This window comes from Narcine bancroftii, chromosome 12 (genome assembly GCF_036971445.1).
Source record: "Narcine bancroftii isolate sNarBan1 chromosome 12, sNarBan1.hap1, whole genome shotgun sequence".
NCBI lineage: Eukaryota > Metazoa > Chordata > Chondrichthyes > Torpediniformes > Narcinidae > Narcine > Narcine bancroftii.
In genome coordinates, this window is record NC_091480.1 from 91160185 (window position 1) to 91182917 (window position 22733).

General features: G+C 40.8%; 2 long non-coding RNA genes across 2 annotated transcripts in view; one reads left to right on the plus strand and one right to left on the minus strand.

Annotated features, from left to right (window-relative positions):
* LOC138747441 (uncharacterized) overlaps nucleotides 1–10841 on the minus strand; it is a 109070-nt gene extending 98229 nt beyond the window's left edge. Inside the window, exon 1 of the long non-coding RNA XR_011347500.1 lies at nucleotides 10656–10841. This is a non-coding gene — a long non-coding RNA (uncharacterized lncRNA). The remainder of the gene's footprint in view (nucleotides 1–10655) is intronic.
* Nucleotides 10842–10965: 124 nt separating this feature from the next.
* Nucleotides 10966–16747, plus strand: LOC138747287 (uncharacterized). Its single transcript, XR_011347410.1, has 3 exons — nucleotides 10966–11114; nucleotides 11906–12028; nucleotides 15911–16747. It is a non-coding gene; the product is annotated as an uncharacterized lncRNA (long non-coding RNA).
* Nucleotides 16748–22733: the final 5986 nt, after the last annotated feature.

Consider the following 22733-nt stretch of genomic DNA (forward strand, 5'->3'; position numbering starts at 1 on the left):
CAGTCTCCTCAAAATGGCTCCTAGGCAAAACTGTGTACTCAGCCTTGAATCTGTTGGTCACTTGATCTCTTCGGATGTATCCAATTTAGGAGCGCGCAATCTTCAGCCTGCTGTCAGTTCAGTCACTCTCCAAAGCATGCAGGGCTTTGTTAAATTTGTTCTCTTAAAGTGGCAGTCCCACACAATTGAAAATGACTGGGAGCGCATAATAACCCACCCACCCCTCCCCCTCACTTACCCACCCCCATGTTGATGATCGCTGAGAACAGCCAAGTTATTAGAGCCCCATTCTATTGAACTCCATCAAGAGCAATTTAATGGGCTTGTTGTGAAAGACAGGTACATACATGTTGCTGCAATGTGTCTGAGAGTCACTGAGGATCAAATCTAGTGATTTGGAAGATAATGAGTAAAGTGATAGAACTGTTTATACAATGGCTTAGAATAGCAATTATGACCAATTTGACTGCATAAGGAGCTAAATTTAATAATTGTTTTAAAATAAATATACATATCTGCCATAGCTTGTTTTTTTTTTCAAAACTGTTCAAAAAATGTTCATGACAGCTGAAGCTAAAGTTAGATCTAAGCACAGTGATTTTCTGCTACCTTCGGAAGACAGGTTAAATCATACTAAACAGCTGAACGAATCCAAAGTAATCTCCACCATTTCCTGGCCACACTAAGCATTTACTCAAGATATATGGAGAAATGAAATATAGAGAGATAACATTCACATGTTGCTTTTTGCTACTGCCCACCACCATCATTAATAATGCATTAAAAAAAATAAACAAATAAAAATTCCCTTGACAGGGGCAACCAGAGTGACAAATGTACAGAGAGCCAACATCCACAGAGCATTGCTCAGAATTATTGATCTCAAGTTTATTACAAAGGCAAGGTTATGACATGAATCTATTTCATGGATAATATAATTCTGAGATCTTTATTTCCTCCAAAAGTTGTTTTTGAGCAAAGTAAACAACTAGGAAAATTGCAGAATATTAAAACTGAACATATGTTCTCCTAAATGTAATTTTTTTCCATATGAACCGTAATTACTGATTTTTGTCTACTATTGCAGACAAATTTAGTATCTAAGAAGTAAAACACAAAAGTCTGTCGACACCGTGGTTGAATTAAAAACACAACGCTGGAGAAACAAAGCAGGTCAAACAATGTCCTTTATATTAGCAAAGGTAAAAAATACCTTGATGAAGGCCTTAAGCCCAAAACGTCGGTTCTGTATCTTTACCTTTGTTATATAGAGGCCACTGTTTGTCCAGCTGAGTGTCTCCAGTTTTAGTATCTAAGACCTCAGCAAAATTAATAGCTAATCGCTGTTTTATGCATTATTTCCACATCCAGGATGATCAATTGGGATGGAATTATTAAGGTCCAGGTTGACAAACTTTATTGTTTTTTGAGGAAGTAACAAGGAAGGCAATATATTTGATTTGGTAACAGATTTTAATGAGCCGTTTTGACAAGATCTCACTAAACAAGCAGATTAAAAAAGTAAATAGCCATGGGATCCAAGGAAAAGTAGTAACTTGAATCCAAATTTGGCTCATTGTTAAGACACAAAATGTAAAGGGGACATCTTTGTGACCGGAGGATTGTTCCCCAGATCCCTTGATCTTTTTTTGTCATGCAGATAAACGGAATAGACTTAGAAGTACATGGAAAGACAAATACAGTCATGATTGGGATTTAAAGAGAAGGAGAGCTTCAGACCACAGAAATATATAGATGGTCTGGTGAGTTGAACAGAAGAATGGCAAATTGGATTGAATCCATGGAATTGCAAGGTAATACATTTGGGAATGTATCATATATATGTTGAACGTTGAGTGGGTGGGGAGGGGGGTGAAGGAGGGAGGAAAGGGAAGGGGGAAAAGGGGAGAAAATGACACTGTGTATATTCAAGAGGAAAATGTTTGTGTGTATTTTGGTCAGTATGGTTCATAATGTGAAAAATTTAAAAATTAAAAACATAAAACCAGAGAGTGGTTCAGGTCTGGATCTCATTTGTGGAATGGCAATTGAGACAAAACCCAGCTCTCAACCCACTTAAAAAAAAGCACTTTGATGCAAATGTGACCTTGCAGGACAGCAGACGTGGTGCAAGGAGGAGAATTTGGCTGGGTGGCTCCTTCGACCAGGATAGACATGATGGGCTGAAGAGCCTGTGGCAAATTTTCGACAATTCTAAGGACAGATTCCACAATTGGTAGAACAATACACTATCCAAAATAGACATGTTCCAGATGCAAGAAGTCCTTTTATCCATCCGTGACTCAGATTTCAGATCTATTGTCAGAGTATATACATGACATCATCACCCTGAGATTCTTTACATACAAACTTCTTTATTAATTTCAGGGATGAATTATTAATGTTTCGATGATGACACATGAGGCATTGAAAACACAACCCTACAGAAGCTTTCCATTCAACTATCAATTTTTCAGGTTTTTTCAATCTTTTGCACATGAACGAAGCAATCTGCTACTTGCGTGTATCACCTTTTGTTTTAGTTGTATCTGTGATTTGTACTTTCCTCACTGTCAATAGCCACAGGTTAAACATTACTTTTAAATCTTTTTTGTGGAGCTCCTACAGTCACTTAAGGTCCTTTGGTAAGGGTGCCTCATTACAATTCTGAATATATCTATGGTCATTTGTGTTTCTACCATGTGATATATTTTTCCCTGCGCAAGTAGTTTGTGATAATTTTATATGGAACAAGATGTGACAGCTCAATCTTTTGCTGGCTCCATAAGTTACTTAATACATTACTCTGCAGTTTTGGAAAATTATGCATGGAGCTGATTGGTTTGTGCTAGTTTATGTGGGAACATGATTTATATAGCCTCTTCAGCATGCATACAGAAAACAGTGGAAATATTTAAAATTTAAAATTCTGGCCATTCCAGCCCATGAGCCCACGCGGCCCAAGTATCTCATTTAACCAACAACTTATCCCTCCCTCCCTGCCCAAGGGGAAAAGAAAGCGGAGCACCCAGAAGAAAACCATGCAGAGAATCAACAAACAGACAGCTCCAGTTGTGAACTTTGGTCGCTGGTACTGTAATAGTGTTGTGCAAGCCACTACATTAACCATGGCACCCTCAAGATCATTTCTCAAAAAAAGGAAACTTTCCTTTTACTCTCCCATACATAAAATATCCCATATCAGAGTGTGATAATACAGGATAGTATCACCAATGTATATATTTACATTTAGTCGTAGTGATTGGCTGAGAGCCATAGCCACGCCAATTGGCAGGTCATAAAGGGCTCCTCCTAACCAGACCCAGCTCCATCTGGACTGGTCGACCTCTATGTACTACGCTCCAGTTTTTTGTTAATAAAAGCCTTGGTTTGAGTCAACAGGCCTTTGAGTCATTCGATGCGCTACACAGAGTTTAGCCCAGAAACTCCCAGATAGGTTATTTATTCCCAGCACAGAAATTTTAAGAAATTATGCTGTAAATGGATTATTCTGTACGTACCACTGGTGCTCTGTGATTAGTAAGGGACTGGTGTGTGTGAGTGGGAAGAGAAGGTTGAGAATCACTGCTCTAGACCCAATTGTTACTGAAATATTTTGCTGGAGAAAAAGTGGCATTCGCCCCATTTCCTTTGGCATTATGAAACCACGCACATAATGAGTCAATTAAGTACGATTGAAACAGTGGTTTTCAAACCTTTCTCTTTCCACCCACAGACCACCTTAAGTAATCCCTTACTAATCACAGAGCACTATGGCATATGGAATATTTAAAGTGGTCTGTGGGTGGAAAGAAAAAGGTTGAGAACCACTGATGTAGCAGTTGGCACATCGCCTTCACAGCGCCAGTGTTCAGGACCGGGATTCGAATCCTGCACTGTCTGTGTCTGCGTGGGTTTTCCTTGGGGGCTCCGGTTTACTCCCACCCTTTGAATAATACCAGAATTGTAGGTTAATTGGGTGTAAATTTGGCAGCACGGACTCCTAGGCCGAAATAGTCTGTTAACATGCTGTATGTCTAAATTTAATTTTTTTTAAAAAAAGTAATAATTTAATTTTCTTAGCCACTCAAATATAAATATTAGTCAATGTCATTTTTATTTTGCTCACGTAATTCCCAGGCTGAGAGCACCATAAAATATGTGGGATGTTACCTGTTTAGCTTGGAATAATGTGAATGAATGAGCTTCAAAAACATGTCATTTCATATTATGAAATCTGTCAAATCGAAAAAAAATCCATCCATCTGATCTGTGAATATCTCAAAATATTTGGAAATAGAGTAAAACTCCAAGCTTTTGAAATATCTAATTCTGAAACATCTAACTCTACTTTATTTAACATTGCATCCACAGCGCAGGCCATTATTAAGTGCCTGCACATACCTCAAAGAGGGTAGTTTAACTTAAATACTATATTCTTTAACTAATAAAGTTATTCATTAAATAAGTGGGTTTAAAACAAAATGGAATTTTCTTGGAAACTATATTGCCGATGGATTTTAAGGACAGTTATTGGATCAAGTAACGTTGACATGAATTAGTGCATTGACCTGGATATGGGGACTGGTGAGGAAGGTGGAATTTGTGAACGGACACAGTGCCACACAGCAAGCTACCTTCATTTTTCCATTTTGAACCTTTATTATTCACTATTTCACAGCTTGACAGGAAACCAAGCTTGCATGCTTCTTCATGAAGCAGTATAAAGTTGCTTACTTTTTCATTTACTGAGGAATTCTATGACAATATTTTTTTTAATATAGATTAGTTGCCTTCTTTCAACCTCACAGTGTTTATCCTTGTCATTCATTCGCTTACATGCGCCAGAGTTTCAAGTTGGAATAAAATGGATGATTTACCATGTGAAAAGAGCAACTCTCTGTAAAAACTAAATAAACTGCATTCAGTCATTTTCGGGGCCTCTTGTAACCAATACTTTTGTCCATATTACAGATTCTGAGAAGGAAGAATAATTTACCCATATCATTCTACCTCAGGAAAAGTTATGAGCTACAGGTATTGTTAGTGCCCAGATCACCATGTTGTCTTTTCTATTAGAATATTAGATATGATCTGAATTTACCCCAGTCCACAAATCTGGAAGCTAGAAATGACCTTGCCTCGATCTCTGGTCAATCTCTAAGGTAGTACTTCAGTTCAAGTACCACATAGGGGAGTTCCCATCCAAAAGTCTTCAAGTATAGTAATCTCCCCTTATGTTCCAAGACCCCCAGCAGATGCCTGAAATCATGGATAGTACCGAACCCTATATATACTATTATAGACAAAATTTTCCAAGTTACTAGTATTTCCAAATTTCAAAACGTGTCATCTTCAAAGAGGCATGAGCAACAATATTCCGAATTACTATTTTATTAATCCAATAAACCAAACTTTGTAGATGTAGCTTTAAGTAGCTTTAATTCATTCATAAAACAGATAAAAATTTTGCATAACTTTGCATTGAGATTTGCATAACGATGAATAAACAAAGCGTTCTGTATAATGATATAATGATATTCAACTTTAAACAGATGTAAACAATCAACATTAAGACAAAATAAGATGAATTAAGATAAATTCAAAGAAAAGTATCTTGAACTTGTGTCCCCTTCATAATTCTTCAAAGAATGAGATGGAAGCACTTGGTCCGCTCAGATATTACGACCTATGATGTTATAGTCACCATGGTAACACTACAAACAATACTTTTCTTAAAAGGGGTAGGCACAAAATTAACTACAAATCAAACACACGAGGTTTTAACCTTTACAACTATGTCGATCTGATAACCAAGATGACTACTAAGTGACTAACGGATGGGTGGTGTATCCACTGTGGATACGCTGGCCAAAGGGATGATTCACGTCCCATTTGGGATAGCGCGAGATTTCATCTTGCTACTCGGAATAGTGCGCAATTTAAAACTTATGAGTTATTTATTTCTAGAATTTCTGGAACGCGGTTGACCGCGGGTAACTGAAACAAAAACCACAGATAAGGGGGGCTCGCCGCAATTTGAAACAATGTATTATGCAGACTTTCCTTATGAAAGGTGTGGAGCAGAATTAAATGAACCATCTTATTTTTGGCATTACAAATATCAATGCAATTAATATCTGCCAACAGAAGAAAGATTTAGCAGCAATATTGTAACATTTTAGTTTACCAAAATGAGCAAGGGATATTAAATATTTGTCTTAAGGAAATATAAAGAACAATTTTAAAACACCAGTTCACATTCTCTGTCTTGCCTGCAAAACATACATCAGGTATGGGAGAGTGGGGGCTCAAGGCTCTTGTGGCAAATGGGTAGTTAATATTTTTTTGTGGAGCTTTGTGAAAGTTAGGATATTGATGACCACCTGTTAGAATATTCAGCTGGGTTATATCCCAGATCAGCAACTGTAAACTCCTAGTTTCATTTTGAGTTATAGCAGCGGACGTGGACATTACCCCTCCATTAATCTTCGTCCGCGAAGCCAAGCCAAAGAAAAAAAAGAAAAGAAAGAGCTTGAGTTAGGCTCAATTATATCAAGCAATGATCTATCAAGCAATGATTCTTAAATTAATAATTTGAGCACCTCTGCAAAATTGGTTTAATAGAATATTATTAAAGTGGGTTCACAGGAACTCAACAAATTGAAAGAAACCATCATCATCCCTCAGGATGGATAGCCAGAACAGTGGGCCACAAATTGGAATGCACCCAGGTATCGCAAAAATAATTCCTCTATGTTACCGACTCATTCGGGAGTGCTTCTTAGATTGATTTCCCCCAGATTTAAACCTGCGTGAAGCTCTATCAAATTCCTGCCTTTCCACAACCAGGAATTAACAGTCAATTGACACATGAGCCTTGGATATAGAGCTTAGGTCTCCATGATGAAACAAACTGTGACCAATGTGCGTGCTCTACCAATAATGTTTATTTCAAGATTATGACCTAAAGAAAGGTCTAGGTTCATCATTTTTTTCATCCAGGATTGTGTTTTTAAAAACACAATCCAAAACCACAGATAAGGGGGGCTCACTGCAATTTGAAACAATGAATTATGCAGACTTTCCTTATGAAAGGTGTGGAGCAGAATTAAATGAACCATCTTATAAAATAAGATAAAAAATAAAAACACAAAACAAATTTGCAGGCCAAACAATAATGAATTAGGTTGTGGACTATCGATTCCTGGAACTTACACACCAGGCAATTATGGAATTGAGTTTTTGATGTCTATTTCCTTATTTATTCACCAAACAGTAATGGGAGTGAATTTCTGGCATCTATCTACCTAATTACAATAGACTAATACTCCAAGAGTAATGATAATTTGTCACGCTGTATGTTGAATATTGCATACAATATCACGTGCCTACATTAAAATGATTATAGAGTACAATTCTTGTTCTATTTGAAGTGTAATAATATACCTGAAGTATTATGGATAACTCCTTACTTCAGCAGAAAATAATGAGTCCTCAAAATGAAAAAACAATTAGCAACATAGCATGGTATAAAATGAATTATACAACTATGATGTGGCCACAAAATACCAGATTTCATGATTTGTTCATGATAATAAATTCTGATTCTGATTTCATAAGTTGTTTAAAGTCAACAGCATTAGAGCAGATCAGCTCCACATCTCCCCTGCTGGAGAATGAAAATCGGCTGATTTGTAACATCGTGATTAGTTGATATTCCTGTCAATCAAATCTGGTGACCACATGCAGTAAGCAACTTATTTATTTTGTGTTCAGTTATCTCTCAGTGCATTTTTCGGTAGAAATTAGCTGGTGTTTGCAGTTGGACTGGTTGCAATTACTGTCAGCATTTGGATTTCCTTTCTTCCTTCATAAGATCGCAGCAGAAAAGAATTAATCTATTATGGCGCATTGTATTATGGCCCATTTATTCAAGGCTCATTTGAAAATATAATCGTGTCAGAGAATCAAGGTGCTGACCTTACAGAGTCAGCCTTACATAAGGATAGGATCTTTCCTTTTAGTGCTGAACCTGTACAGAGAGCATTATCCGAGGCAAGAGTGGTCATGGGCAGTGGTGAGTTGCCACAATTCTTTCGTGGGCCCAAAATTGCCAGTCAAGGATTCATTGATTTGAACAAAGGTTGAGAAGTTGGAGGTGAACATCATTGAGGCACTAGAGTGACTTTGCAGACGAACTCTTGGTATGGGAAGGTGAGGGGAAGAGGTCAACTGTGGTCAGCAGGGGAGGGAAGTAGGGAAGAAAGTTTCTGATTCCTGGGCTTGCCTTCAATGTTGGAGATTTGGATCATGATATCTTGAGTTAAGGCAGGGCGAGTTTGGAAGTGGAGTGGGGAGGATGCTGGATGATAGGAAACGTGGAGTACACATTTAACATTAATTGATCATGAGCTAAAATGGAAGGTTGGAGGATTTCTTGGCCACTGTAAGTTACCCTCATGTGATATTAAACGGAAGTATCTGCAGGAGTTGATGGGAAGGTGGAGAGAAAAGGTAACAGGAACATTAATGATGGAATCGGATTGATCCACAAGTCTGTACAGTTGTCCAAATGAGCCTTCACCATGACATAAGAAAATAGAAATTGAGGTTGACTAAAATCTTAGTGACATGATATTAAGGATCGGCTGAGAAAGGGTTGTAATTGGAGCGCAGAGGAGCTTGGAGCAGAAGGTCCAGAACATTGGACTTCGCTGAATGCCCCAGTGCCAACAAAGATGGGAAAAGGTTTGTTTATGGTGCATTCCTCTTATTTTCCTTTTGTGAAGCAATGCAGGGATTTTTGGCTAGGTTAGGACATAACAAATTGAAAGATAAGCAGACCATGGAGTCTATTTTGTCATTCATTAAGCTCTTGGCCAAATTATTACATTAACTTCATGATTCATACTCATGATTCAGCAGTGAAAGTACTCGTTAGCTGAACATACACATCTCTCTGATGCACAATTCTAAAAACAACCATCGATTAGAAATTTTTCCTGAGCTGCCTCCATCTCCTGGTGCCAACTCCCTGGGCCTTGATTCTCTAATTGAATGTTACAGCCAAGGCCTTGCAAAATGTAATACTTAACATCTAGTTACCTATAGTTCTGAACACTCCAGTGAATGCGACTATTCTGGTCACTACCTCAGAAGATAATTGTCCTCTGTTCACCTTCCCGACTTCCATCAACCAAGCCAGGGATCAAGCCATAAATAGTCAGTGAACCCCCTCCAATGCAAGTACATCCCTGTTCAGGCAAGGCAGCCATCTGACATCATATACATACAATTCCAGGACAATCAAAACACGAGGTAAATGAAGCAAGACTTTCTTACACTTACATTGCAACATTTGAAAGAAAAGTGCTATTTAGTTTCCTGATTACCTCATGCGAACTAAATATTATGTTACTCCTCTAAGATAGGACAGCTTTAGGAATCCTACAACAAATTAAAAGAATGGGAAAAGGAACCATCCGATCTGTTAACCCAAGCATCTCCAAGGCCATCTGCCCTCGCCATGTCAAAATGGAGGAAGCCCGAAGCCAGTGGTTCTCAACCCTTTTTTTTCCACTCATATACCACCTTAAGTTCTTTGGCTTGGCTTCGCGGACAAAGATTTATGGAGGGGGTAAAAAGTCCACGTCAGCTGCAGGCTCGTTTGTGGCTGACAAGTCCGATGCGGGACAGGCAGACACGGTTGCAGCGGTTGCAGGGGAAAATTGGTTGGTTGGGGTTGGGTGTTGGGTTTTTCCTCCTTTGCCTTTTGTCAGTGAGGTGGGCTCTGCGGTCTTCTTCAAAGGAGGTTGCTGCCTGCCAAACTGTGAGGCGCCAAGATGCACGGTTTGAGGCGTTATCAGCCCACTGGCGGTGGTCAATGTGGCAGGCACCAAGAGATTTCTTTAGGCAGTCCTTGTACCTTTTCTTTGGTGCACCTCTGTCACAGTGGCCAGTGGAGAGCTCGCCATATAACACGATCTTGGGAAGGCGATGGTCCTCCATTCTGGAGACGTGACCCATCCAGCGCAGCTGGATCTTCAGCAGCGTGGACTCGATGCTGTCGACCTCTGCCATCTCGAGTACTTCGACGTTAGGGATGAAAGCGCTCCAATGGATGTTGAGGATGGAGCGGAGACAACGCTGGTGGAAGCGTTCTAGGAGCCGTAGGTGGTGCCGGTAGAGGACCCATGATTCGGAGCCGAACAGGAGTGTGGGTATGACAACGGCTCTGTATACGCTCATCTTTGTGAGGTTTTTCAGTTGGTTGTTTTTCCAGACTCTTTTGTGTAGTCTTAAGTAATCCCTTACTAACCACAGAGCACCTGTGCCATAGAATGTCATAGGAGCTCTGTGGTGGTAGATGAGTGGAAAGAGAAGGGTTGAGAACAGTTGCCTGAAGTTTTCTAAGTTGGAGTCAGGGATAATAATTCATGCCAAAGGTCTGCTCCAAAGTTAGGCTGACAAAATGCACAACAGATCAGAAGCAGTTAGCATTCATGATTTAAATATCAAAACTTCACAATGAAGAAATCCCCCTTAAGGAACAAAACTGCAGAGTATTAATGCAAGTCACAAAAACAAACAGATGTCCTTCCTTGTTTATGTCCTGTACTATTTCTGAGAGATTTACACCCTGAGGAAAATACCTTGTGTTGCTCGGATCAGGAAACATTTTCACGTGTACAACTCGTCTCACGGATTGATTAGTCACCCTTCCTCCTTTAGGGTTTACACACCATAACAAGGTCATGCATCATATCAGACAGATGATCACAGATGACTGAATATCTGTGAGAGAGACAAAGTCATTGTGGCACAGAGCTCCAGAGAGATTCATGGCCAGGAAGTTTCTTTCAGTTAAGATAACAAGTATAACAATGCTACTTAGGAAATAACCAGTCATAATGTAGCACTGTGACCTACCAAAGAGGGTCCTCACTAAACTACTCACATATCCTTTGCTCTTTGTAATGGGACTTTCCATTCCACACAAAAAAATCTAGAATCACTTCTTTCAAACAAGAATATAACTCCAGGTTCCCCCAGTCCCCACTCTTCCAAAATCAAATTTTTGAAGCCTTGCACTGAAAGAAACTGTAGTGAAGGTGAGAGGATATCTACTTAATTTTCTCCCTCTAATCCCCTTGTCAACTTTCTCTTAAACCCATTCTTTCCCTTCCCCATCCTGTGGTCTCTCCCTCTACGTGTCTCTCCACCCTCCCAACTTTTGTCCAAAACCCTATTCACTCTCAGCCCCTTTTATCCCACTCTGTACAAAGTGAAGAGAAGTAAGTTTAGGGGGGGGGGAGACATCAGGGTGAGTTTCTTTTTGCACAGAAAGTTGTGGGTGCCTGGAATGCCTTGCCAGGGGTGGTGGTGGAGGCTGAAACATTAGGAGCATTTAAGAGGCTCTTAGATAGGCACATGGATTAAAGAAAAAGAGAGGGCTACGAGATAGGAAGGATTTAGTTTTTGTTTTGGTAAGAATATACAGGTCAGCCCAACATCGGGGGACAAAGGGCCTGTACTGTCCTATGATATCTCCTCTTTTTACTTTAGTCTCAATAGAGGGTCCTGACCCAAAATATTGACCATTTCTATCCATGATGCTGTCTGACTCAGGAAATAAATAAATGATAGATTGATCTCAGAAGTCTGGTATGTATTTGATGCTGCCATGGAAGAGCAGCAGCAATAATCAAGGATCCACAGAATGCTCTGTTCTCGCTGCTACCATCAGGAAAGAAGTACAGGTGCCACAAGACTCGCCCCACCAGGTTCAGGAACAGCTACTATCCTTCCACCATCCGACTCCTCGGAGTCAATCAGGGACTCATTTAAGGACACTTACTTTTTGCACTTTAAGGATTTTTTTCTCTCTCTCTGTATTGCATAGATTGTTTACATGTGTGGACAAATTAAGGATCGGCTGAGAAAGGGTTGTAATTGGAGCACAGAGGAGCTTGGAGCAGAAGGTCCAGAACATTGGACTTCGCTGAATGTCCCAGTGCCAACAAAGGTGGGAAAAGGTTTGTCTTTATTTGTTTACATGTGTACATTGAGTCAGTTTTTTTTTTGCACTACCAATAAGTGGTAATTCTGCCTGGCCCGCAGGAAAAAGAATCTCAGGGTTGTATGTAATGTCATGTATGTACTCTGACAATAAATCGGAAATCTGAAGAGAAATTCGGCATCAACAACAGCAGAAACCAGTTGATTTGACAGCCTGTGTCCCGGGAGAAATGCCCACTGGCATTCGGGGCCTTTTAGAGAATGTTACCTATGAGCAAACCTCCTGGAGGAAGGAAGCACATTCTGAAGGAAATGCTGGAAGAATCAGTGTGACCTAGTGGTGGGCAACCAAGAGAGGCAAGTTTTTGTGAGATCTACCCAATAAAATCCACAGCTAATTAAGAAGTCACTAGAGATTCCCCACTACATTGGATGTTCACCCTACAAACATAATTAAAACTTAAGCACAAAAATCATCTCTGATTTTAACTGTCTGGATGTCCAGTATGGCAATAAGACTTTGCCAGTTTGGAAGAATTGTTATTGCATGAGATGAATGCTTGCCAATAATGCCACTGAATTGGGATGTGAAAGCTTCAGAGCACATTGCAACCATATAAAGCTAGTTTGTGTTGTCAGGTGCACTACTGTGATTAATAAATATTAATAAACCATTCATGAACATGGGATGGGAGTTCTTTTTTTTCTAATAGCATTAACTTTGAATTGCCATTGATCACTAACAGAATTCACCTTTGTAGCTTGCCTGAAAATGCCACAGATCATCTAATTGGAATTATGTAAAACAGCAGAGTGATGGAATAATCTGTCACTGGTTAGGCACCTGGAAATTTAATTTGTTCTTAGTGTAGTCATTGAATATTGAATGACTATACTACTTCTTCTGGGTTTTTTTTTAACATTCTTCCAAGAATGCATGGATTTCTGACATCCAGTCCTTGAACCAAGAGCGCCTTACAACTTGGGGAGAAAGTGTAACTCGCTAGAGTTTTGCATAAAGTTGATTAATCACTGGTTAACATCAATAAGAAATGCAATCTATGATGCTTGATCTGGCACTCCAGTAGTAGCCTGGAGCATTAATTGACTGAGCAAAGTGACAAAATATCTTTTAATGATGAAGTACTTCACTGGGAATGGCAGGGAAAATCAAGAGATACTCCTTTAAATTTAAACATACAGCACAGTAACAGGCCATTTCAGCCCACGTATACATGCCACCCAATTAACAGCCAATTAACCTATAATCCCCAGTTCATTTCAAACAGTGGGAGGAAACCAAAGACCCCAGGAAAAACCCACACAGACACAGGGAGAACGTACAAACTCCTTACAGACAGCGTGGGATTCGAGCCTGTGTTCCGATCACTGGCACTGTAAAGGTGTTATGCTAACTGCTACGCCATTGTGGGCTAGAGGAGGAGAAGGCTGACTCAACGTAGACAATAGTTGTTCACTATTGTGGAAGAAAATGACAAACATGGCCTCATTGGAATGTCCCCTCTCAATATCTACTCTGTGGACCTTGGGAAGGTAATCTGACACTTCAATTAGTCCAACATTCTTTCGAACCCAACATCACCAGATGTTACTTTGTGGCCAAAATTTATGAAAATAGTTGTGAAATTTTTAAGACTAGAATGGCACGTGTTGGGATGTTCTTGCATGTCCATTCCAACATCGAACAGTACAGCACAGCAACAGGCCCTTCGAATGTGGTCTGGGCTGAACTTGACATCCAAATCAAACTAAAAATCTGCTCCTTGAACCTGAGAGATATTTCTCCATCCCCTTCATATTTGAGTGTCTGTCTAAAACCCTCCTAAGTGCTAATATTGTCTCTGCTTCCACCACTACTCGTGGAAGCTTGTGCCAGGCACCTACCACTCTCTGTTGGCCTTTTTATACTGAGATCCTGCAATACTGCTGTAAAGAATACCCATCATTAAGCCAGCTTTGCTTGTTTACATTGAACCAAACAATGCCAACATAATGCTGGCCAGTGTGTTATTTTACACCACAAGCTGGCATTCCCGGAGCTAAAGAGGTGGGACTTGTAGCATCAAGTGTGATGCGTAGCATACATAGACATTGATTTGGCACTGTGACTCCCTCTGTTGCAGGCTTAAAGGCGGGACTACAATGACCCGTCCCCATTCCGTTTTTGTACCTTCTACACAGAAGACGTGGCACGATAAAGGCTCAATGTTCCCACAGGCTTTGTAAGAGGGCCTTGTGTGAAATATTTGTCCCACACATCTCCTTTAAACCTCTTCCCTCTCTCTTTAAATGCAAGTCCTCTCGTGTGTGACACTCTTGTCATGGGGAAGAGATTCTGTCTGTCCACTCCATCAATACCTTTCATGATTTGATAAACCTCTCTCGGGTTACTTGTAGTAGGTTCTCGGGGCGCCAAAAAAAAAAACCTCTCTCAGGTCTCCCCTCAGCCTAACCCAACCTCCAGAAAACAACCTCTTCTATCTCCCCATTACTCATACCCTCTAAAACAGGCATCACCCCAGTGAATCTCTTCTAGGCTCTTTCCAAAGCTTCAACATACATCCTGTAATGGGATGACTAGAATTGCACACAGTAATCCAAGTGTAGCCTCACCGAAATTTTATGCAAGGTGCAACACGTCTTTCTTACTTTTATATTTTATGTCTCAAACAATCTTTCTCTCTTTCTCTTTGGCTTGGCTTCGCAAACGAAGATTTATGGAGGGGTAAATGTTCACGTCAGCTGCAGGCTCGTTGGTGGCTGACAAGTCCGACGCGGGACAGGCAGACACGGTTGCAGCGGTTGCAGGGGAAAATTGGTGGGTTGGGGTTGGGTTTTTCCTCCTTTGTCTTTTGTCAGTGAGGTGGGCTCTGCGGTCTTCTTCAAAGGAGGTTGCTGCCCGCCGAACTGTGAGGCGCCAAGATGCACAGTTTGAGGCGATATCAGTCCACTGGCAGTGGTCAATGTGGCAGGCACCAAGAGATTTCTTTAGGGAGTCCTTGTACCTCTTCTTTGGTGCACCTCTGTCACGGTGGCCATAAAATCACACATAACATACGACTTTATCATCCTATCTGCTTATGTGGCCACTTTTAATGAGCAATGGACCTGAACCCCTAGATCTCTTTAGACATCAATACTTTTAAGAACCCTGCTGTGAGCTGTACACATTCCTCTTACCTTAGACCTGTTAAAGTGCAATACCTCACACTTACCCGGATTAAACTCCATCTGCCATTTTTCTCTCCTTACCTATAACTGAGCAATATCTTGTTGCATTCTTTGATAATCCCCTGCACTGCCAGAACTCCACCAATCTTGGTATCATCTGCAAACTTACTAATGCACCTGTGATAGTACAGAATACTATCACCAATGTATATTTGCATATAGCTGTTGTGATTCGCTGAGAGATGTAGCCACACCAATCATAAAGGGGTGCTCCTAACCAGACCCAGGTCAGTCTGGACTGGTCAACCTTGGTGTAATACGCTCCAGCCCTTTGTTGATTAAAGCCTTGGTTTGAGTCAACAAGTCTTCGAGTCATTCAATGCGCTGCAGCACCCACTTCCTTTTTCAAGTAGAAAAGCACGATTACCCACATTAATGATTTTCAGACGTAAGCATGTGCTGCCCTAGCCCATCATTTCCAAGGAGAGAACAGAATGTAGCTGGGGGTCAAGAATGGGAGTCTGGCATTTCTGTTGAGAAAGGAAATTGGGAAAAGCAGCATACTGGTGGACAATATAGTGGGATTGGGATCAGTGGAAGAGCAGGCAGGACAGTTGGGTAGCAAAAGATTGGAAGGATGTTCAGAACAGTGTGAGATGAGGTTAAATTAATGGGATACATTTTACTTAACTTACAGGCCCTGTTCTAATGCTGTGGGAGAAAGACATTTATCTTCATGAAGATCCACAGACAAGAAATGCTTTGAGAGGTTGGTCATGGCTCGCATCATTTCCAACCTACCTGCCACCCTCCACACATTCCAATTTGCCAAACCAGGTCCACAGCCAATCCCTTGAGCACCTGGACAACAAGGACATTATTGATCAACTATAGATCCACTTTCAACACAAAAGGTCCAAATAAACCCACCTCCAAACTCTGTAACCTTGGCCTCCGCACATCTTTCTGCAATTGGATCCATGACTTCGCAATCAGTGTGGATTGGTGACAGCATTTCTTACAGGATCACCTCAACCTGATAAGGTTGTGAACTCATCTCCTTACTCTACTCCCTGTACAACTATGACTGCGTGCCCATATATCGCTCCAACTCTAGCTACAAATTTGTGAATGTAATTGCCATTGTAGGAAAGATATCTAACAATAATGAGTAAGAATACAGAAGGGCAATAGAAGGAATGTTGACTTGGTGCCAGGACAATACCCTCTGTCAACATCTGCAAGCTGGTAATTGACTTCCAAAAGATTCCCCTATCTGGATCAAAGGTGCTAAAGGCAGATACAGTAGACAACTTTAAATTCCTCAGGGTAAACATCTCCAGTGACTTACCCTGGTCCTGGTCCATCAGTGAAATGGCCAAGAAAATACACCAGAGCCTCGACTTCCTCAGATGCATGAGAAAATCTACGTACAACGCTGCCATTTGAGAACAGCAGCAATCGTCAAGGATCCACTCCATGCAGGACATGCTCTGTTCTCACTACTACCATGAGGAAAGAGGTATAAGTGCCACTCCACCATCAGACTTCTAAACAACAGATTCAATCAGGGACTCATTTCAGGGCTCTTCCTTTCCACATTATTTGTTCATGAATATTTATTTTTTCTGTATTTGCACACATTGTTTACATTTCTCTCTTTTGTATCCACATCTTTTTTTTTCTTGAGTACAGTTTACACTACCAACAAGTAGAAATTCTTCCTGGCCCATAAAAAAAAGGAATCTCAGGGTTGTATATGATGTCATGCATGTACTCTGACAATAAATTTGAACTTGAACTTGAAATTTGGCATGTCCTGCAATGCTCAACAATTTCTACAGATGCACCATTAAAAGCAACCTGTCAGGGTACATCACTGCATTCTGTATCTGTATGCACCAGATTCCAAGATAGTTTGCTTCCTGCCATTATCAGACACCTGAATGGACCCCAAAATAATAAAAAAATTATGCTTATTTTGCTCTGTACAATCTGATTTCTCTCTGTAACTCTGCACTTCTCATACTATATACGAGATAGCTTGACTGCTTGTAAAATTAAGTTTATCACTGAATACTGGGGCACGTGACAATAAATTTGAATTTAAGACAATGTTGTGTAGGGAGATTATCCCAACAAATAACGAGGCTCATCTCCTCTTGCAGATTGTTAAAGTATATTATGAACAGTTAAAGGCTCTCTCCACCGCCCCCCCCCCCCCCCCACCACATAGGCCAAGCGCTGATTAAAGCACAGCACCGGATTCAAACCTAGGTCTCTGCCGCTGTGACAGCGTTGTGCTAACCAGTACGCTCACCATTGATTGCTGGTTAATTGGAAACTTCTCTCATCACCTGACCGCATGCATGTTGATTCCACACATTGCACTATTTCAAATATTTCACTTAAAATAAAATCTTGAGGCTATTTCATTTATCTAAATTCTGACAGAGAATTAAAACATAATTCTGGATAGTTATGAGTTTGATGCTACCTTGGACTAACTGGAATGTTCTTCACTGATAATGAAAATAGAAGTTTCAGCTGCAGTATGTTGAACATTTAAACAATGCACAAATGGACTGAAACAAATGGAAGCTGGAAGTATCCTTCATTTAGTGCAGAGACATTTTTATGCTTTGTGAAATGAGTGAGTTAATTGGTCTTGGCAGCAAATCATTGTCCACACTTCTGAAATATTTCTTGTGATCCCTGTAGAGTCCCTACAAGTAGCTTCAATATTACAGCTTCCTTCAAAGTTCTCAAGCTTCAGTAAAGTGTCTTTCCCTTTCTGACAAGATTACTAAATATAATGCATTGCTCTCAAGTGCAGAACTGAGTTTAGCTTTCGCTCCATTGGTCAAGACAATACACATCGTTGGATCCTATCAAAAGCCTTTTGACTGCTACAAAGGAGAAGCAGACTCATGCTCTGGTTATCTACATTATTTACAGAAAGCAAGCTTGCTCAAAATAACAAAGTGCTTTGAGTCTATGCCTTAGGAGTGACTGGGGCTAACCATTTATTCACAGGCCACAGGTAGAAAATAAACAGAATGTACATGATCAATGGAACTATAAAGAACAGCAAACTGGAGTAGAGATTTCTGCACAGAACCTTGACAAAATTGCAAGGCTCAATCTAAAAAGGCATACGCTTCATAAATTACAACTATAAAATATACAAGGCCAAAGATTCTCCTGTAAACACAACTTACGATCTGGTGCAAATCCCAGACTGTTTTCGTTCTATCAAATGGCTGATTTCAAGATCTCCAAACCCCCAGTGTAAATCAGAAACATTTTAAAGTATGATGACACATGTCGGGATGCTATTGCGTATCCAAAAATATAACATCCACTAGACCATGCACAGATTATTTGGAGAGGGAGATGGGAAAAATTTGTTTCAACAGTTCTTCCTTTCTCTTAGTGGCTATGGTATTACTTTTCAAGGTAGGTTATTTTTTAAGATTTTGTTTTAGACACACAGCACGTTTACAGGCCCTTCCAGCCCACAAGCTTGCACCTCTCAATTACACCCATTTAACCTACAAACCCCATACATTTTGAAGGATAGGAGGAAACTAGAGCACCAGGAAGAATCGTGAAGAATGTCCAAACACCTTACAGACAGTGCTGGATTCGAATCCAGGTCGCTGGCCTTGCAACAGCATTGGGCTAACTGCTATCTTAACTATGCTGCCTTCCTCAATGAGAATTTGCTGCAATGTGAGGACACACATGTACATTACAAATTGTTGACAAGAATGTAAAAAAAAAACATTGTTTGAACTGGAGAGTGGAGCTCATGCAGTGAAAATAAAAGGACGAGTTCAAGCAAGATGATTTCAGGTAAACCATGAAACCGTCACTGTATTATGATGGTGGTAAACAGTGGTAAAAACTGTGGTGGCTTGCCCCAAGTGAATACTGGCACTCTGTGTAGGAAATGGAATGTAATGGATTGAGAGACTCCCAAATGATGATTTTGGGTGAGGACCTGTACAATTCTTGCAGAGCAAGTGTGCACAGATACACTGCAACTTGTGGAGCACCGAGTTCTGGTATGCAGCCATGGAGAAAGATATTGCAATTAGTATATTGAGTCATGGAAGAGACCATTAAACCAAACACAAAAACTACCAGTGTTCTATTGCAATGTCATTTGTCTTGGTATAGGAATGACATTGTAACTCTGAAGAGGGTGCACAAATCATTTTAGCTGCTCCCATTAGTGGAAAAAAAAGATGCAGGGGTATCAGACCAGCACCAGTAGACTGAGAAACAGCTTCTTCCCACAGGCAGTGAAAATGCTGAACAACCGCTCACAATAACCATCCAAGACTCTCATATTTACGAAACAAAATCTATTTACTTATTCATTTAGTTGTATATATGAATATTGATCCTGCATATGTATTGTATACATATATAGATTTCACATAGTGTATATACATTTCATAGATTATGTGTGTTACGTCTGTTTGTGTGTCTGCATGTTTGGCACCGAGGACCAGAGAACACTATTCCGTCAGGATGAACTTGTACAATCGGATGACAATAAACTTGAACTTGACTGGCTAAGAAGCGGACAAAATGGCAACTTGGAATCAAGCTGGTTGAGCCAGCAGTGTTGGTGTGGGCTAATAGGTGTGTGAGTCTTTCAGCTTATGAACAGAAAGAATGGACATGGTTTCGGAGCAAACAAATAAACTGGAAAAACAATGGTTCAGATTATAGATATTTTACAACTGAATGGATGTGAAATCAGTTCAACAAACACAATGATTTTGTGAAATAGCACAAAAACTACAGGATCACATGAGCCCAAAACTTTCAGAAATGGTGGAGAGCTGGGGGATTTGGAGCTAGAACATCGGATCAGCTGCTCACCAAGAACATGACCGCACTATAGAACCTGTAGCACAACTTTGAAACATTCTTAGACCATCAACTGTGTGACAAGTTAGTTTGTGGTTTTATTGATAGATGATCAAATTTATCCAATCTAGTTTTACCTATTTAACATTGTGGAAAAAAGGCAACAGCTATAGAAATGGGATCGAGGAACACCAAAGAATTTTGTGTGGCAGAAGTACAAATACAGAGGTAGTCTAGAGTCCTGGAGTGGCAGCAAAGGCTGCAGATGGAATAAAAATCTGAATCACATGGGCAAAATGAGGAAAGCTGATCTTAACAATATTAATGGAAGCCATTTACTGCAAGTCTGTAAATTCAAAATGACAATACATTTTAACGACTGAATAAAAAGCACAAGCTTAAAATCAAAACAGTTCTCACAGCAAAAAATGGGATTTTGGACTGAAATCATCTTTAATGCTGCTACCTTAATCTTGGTAATTTGAGCTCCAAATATAATTTAATTTTTAACTTAATTTTACTGTACAGTAAGAGGCTCTTCGGGCCCATGAGCCTGCGCCGCCTGAACACCTTCATGTGACCAATAAACTTACTAACACCTTATGTCTTTGGAATGTGGGAGAAAACCATGCAGACACATGGAGAATGTACAAACTTCTTGATGCACCATCAATAATCACAAAAGACTGGAGATGTGAAACTATCAGGGTTTTATTCACTCTAGACTGGAACAGCCATCAACTTCATTGACTGATCAAGGCAGAGAGGAATGGGCTGTGGGTAGGATCGGGCCTGGAAGGCGTGTCCAGCCGGCAGCAGCCAATCATAGCAAAAAAAGTGGTTGACCACTTTCACCCCTCCTTTTTAAGAAGAGGTCGGCAGGGTGAGGATTAAAAAAAAATGAAACAAATACCTATATACATTTCACAGATTAAGTCTGCCCTCTCCCGTGCAGCGAACAATCCGGTAATGGTTGGGCCACTGCTGTAGCATCCTGAGCAGCTTGTAGGGTTTGGCCTGTCATCGCCATTACTGATTGTCGAGGGGGGAAACAGGTGAGGGAGAAAGGGAGTGTGGTGCTAGTGCATCATTGGGCAACAACAGTGGCCAGAGGTGGAGAGTGATCTGCTGCAGGCTCAAAGACCCCAAAGGTAGAAGTGGGGGGATGTGCCCGATGGTGACGGATCCTAGATCGAGACAGTGTCCTCGCGCCAGTCAGGGAAGACAACCTAGGCATACTGGGGGCTTAGCGTGGAGGAGGTGGACCCTCTTGACCAGGGGGGGGGGGGTCAGTCTTAGATTGCTGGCATGCTTCTGAAGCAGGAACAGTCCTGGGGAGGTAAGCCAGATGGGCAGCGTAATCCCTGATGCAGACTTCCTCAGGAAAGCAAACATCCATTCATGAGGTGCATTGTTGGTGGCTGTACATAAAAATGACTGGATAGAGTAGAGTGTGACTGAGAAGACTCTTCAGTGGGAGGCGGGAAGTCCTTGTGATCTCAGTGCCAGGTGGATGGTTTTCTAGACCCTTTCCACTTGCCTATTTCCTCTAGGGTTGTAGCTGGTGGTCCTGCTCGTGTAACACTCCTGGCCAGCAGTTACTGCTGCAGCTCATCATCCATGAATGAGGTCCCCCAGTCATTGTGGACGAAGCCAGGGACCCAAAGACCGTGAAGCTATTGCAGAGGGCCCTGATCACTGTGGCCGTCTGGGCATGAGATGGCAAAAGGAGTATTCATTGATGATTGTAAGGAAGTAGGCATTCCAATTGGAGGGGAGGAGCCCCTTGAAATTAATGCTTAGGCACTTGAAAGAGCAGGCAGCTTAGATCCAGTGTGCCTTGTCCGGTCGGCAGAATTGCGGTATGCATTTGGTGCAGACCTAGCAGTTTTTAGTCTTTGTCTGGACTTCCTTAACAGAGTATGTTAGATTCTGAACTTTAATAAAATGGAAAAAATTAGTTACTCTGGGGTGACAAAGGTTATTATGGAGGGTCTGCATTGTGCCCATTTGGACATAGGCACAGGTCCCACGGTATAGAGCGTCTGTTGGCTCGTTAAGTTTGCCAGGCTGGTAGGGCTTGTTGTAGTTGTAAGTGGACAGTTCAATTCTCCACCTGTGGACCTTATCATTCTTGATTTTGCTTATTATTAAACATGAATGCAACCGCTCGCTGATCTGTGAGGAGAATGAATAGTTTTCCAGCAAGGAAGTGCCTCCTTCTCGATGGAGGAGTGGCAAATTTCAGGGCCCCGGAGGGTGCATGAGAAGAAGAAGACTGGTCTGCCCACTTGGTTGTGTGTGGCAGCCAGAGCAAAGTTAGACACATCGCTCTCCAACTGGAAAGGCATGGACCGGCCACAACCAATCATAGATAACAGTGGTTTACCACACTCCTTAGAGACAGTGGTGAATTCAATCCCTGGTCACTGGCTCTGTAATAACTGCTGCAGTCACTGTGCAGTTATTGATTTCATCAATATGGCAACAATTTGTTCTTTAATGGATAAGGAAACATTTAAATTCAGACAAGTATGACTAGCTCAGAGTACCATGAATTGAAAATATATTCAGGGTGAAGTATTGAAAAACAGAGAAAATGTTTATTGTTTCACAACAAGCAATAAGTAGAG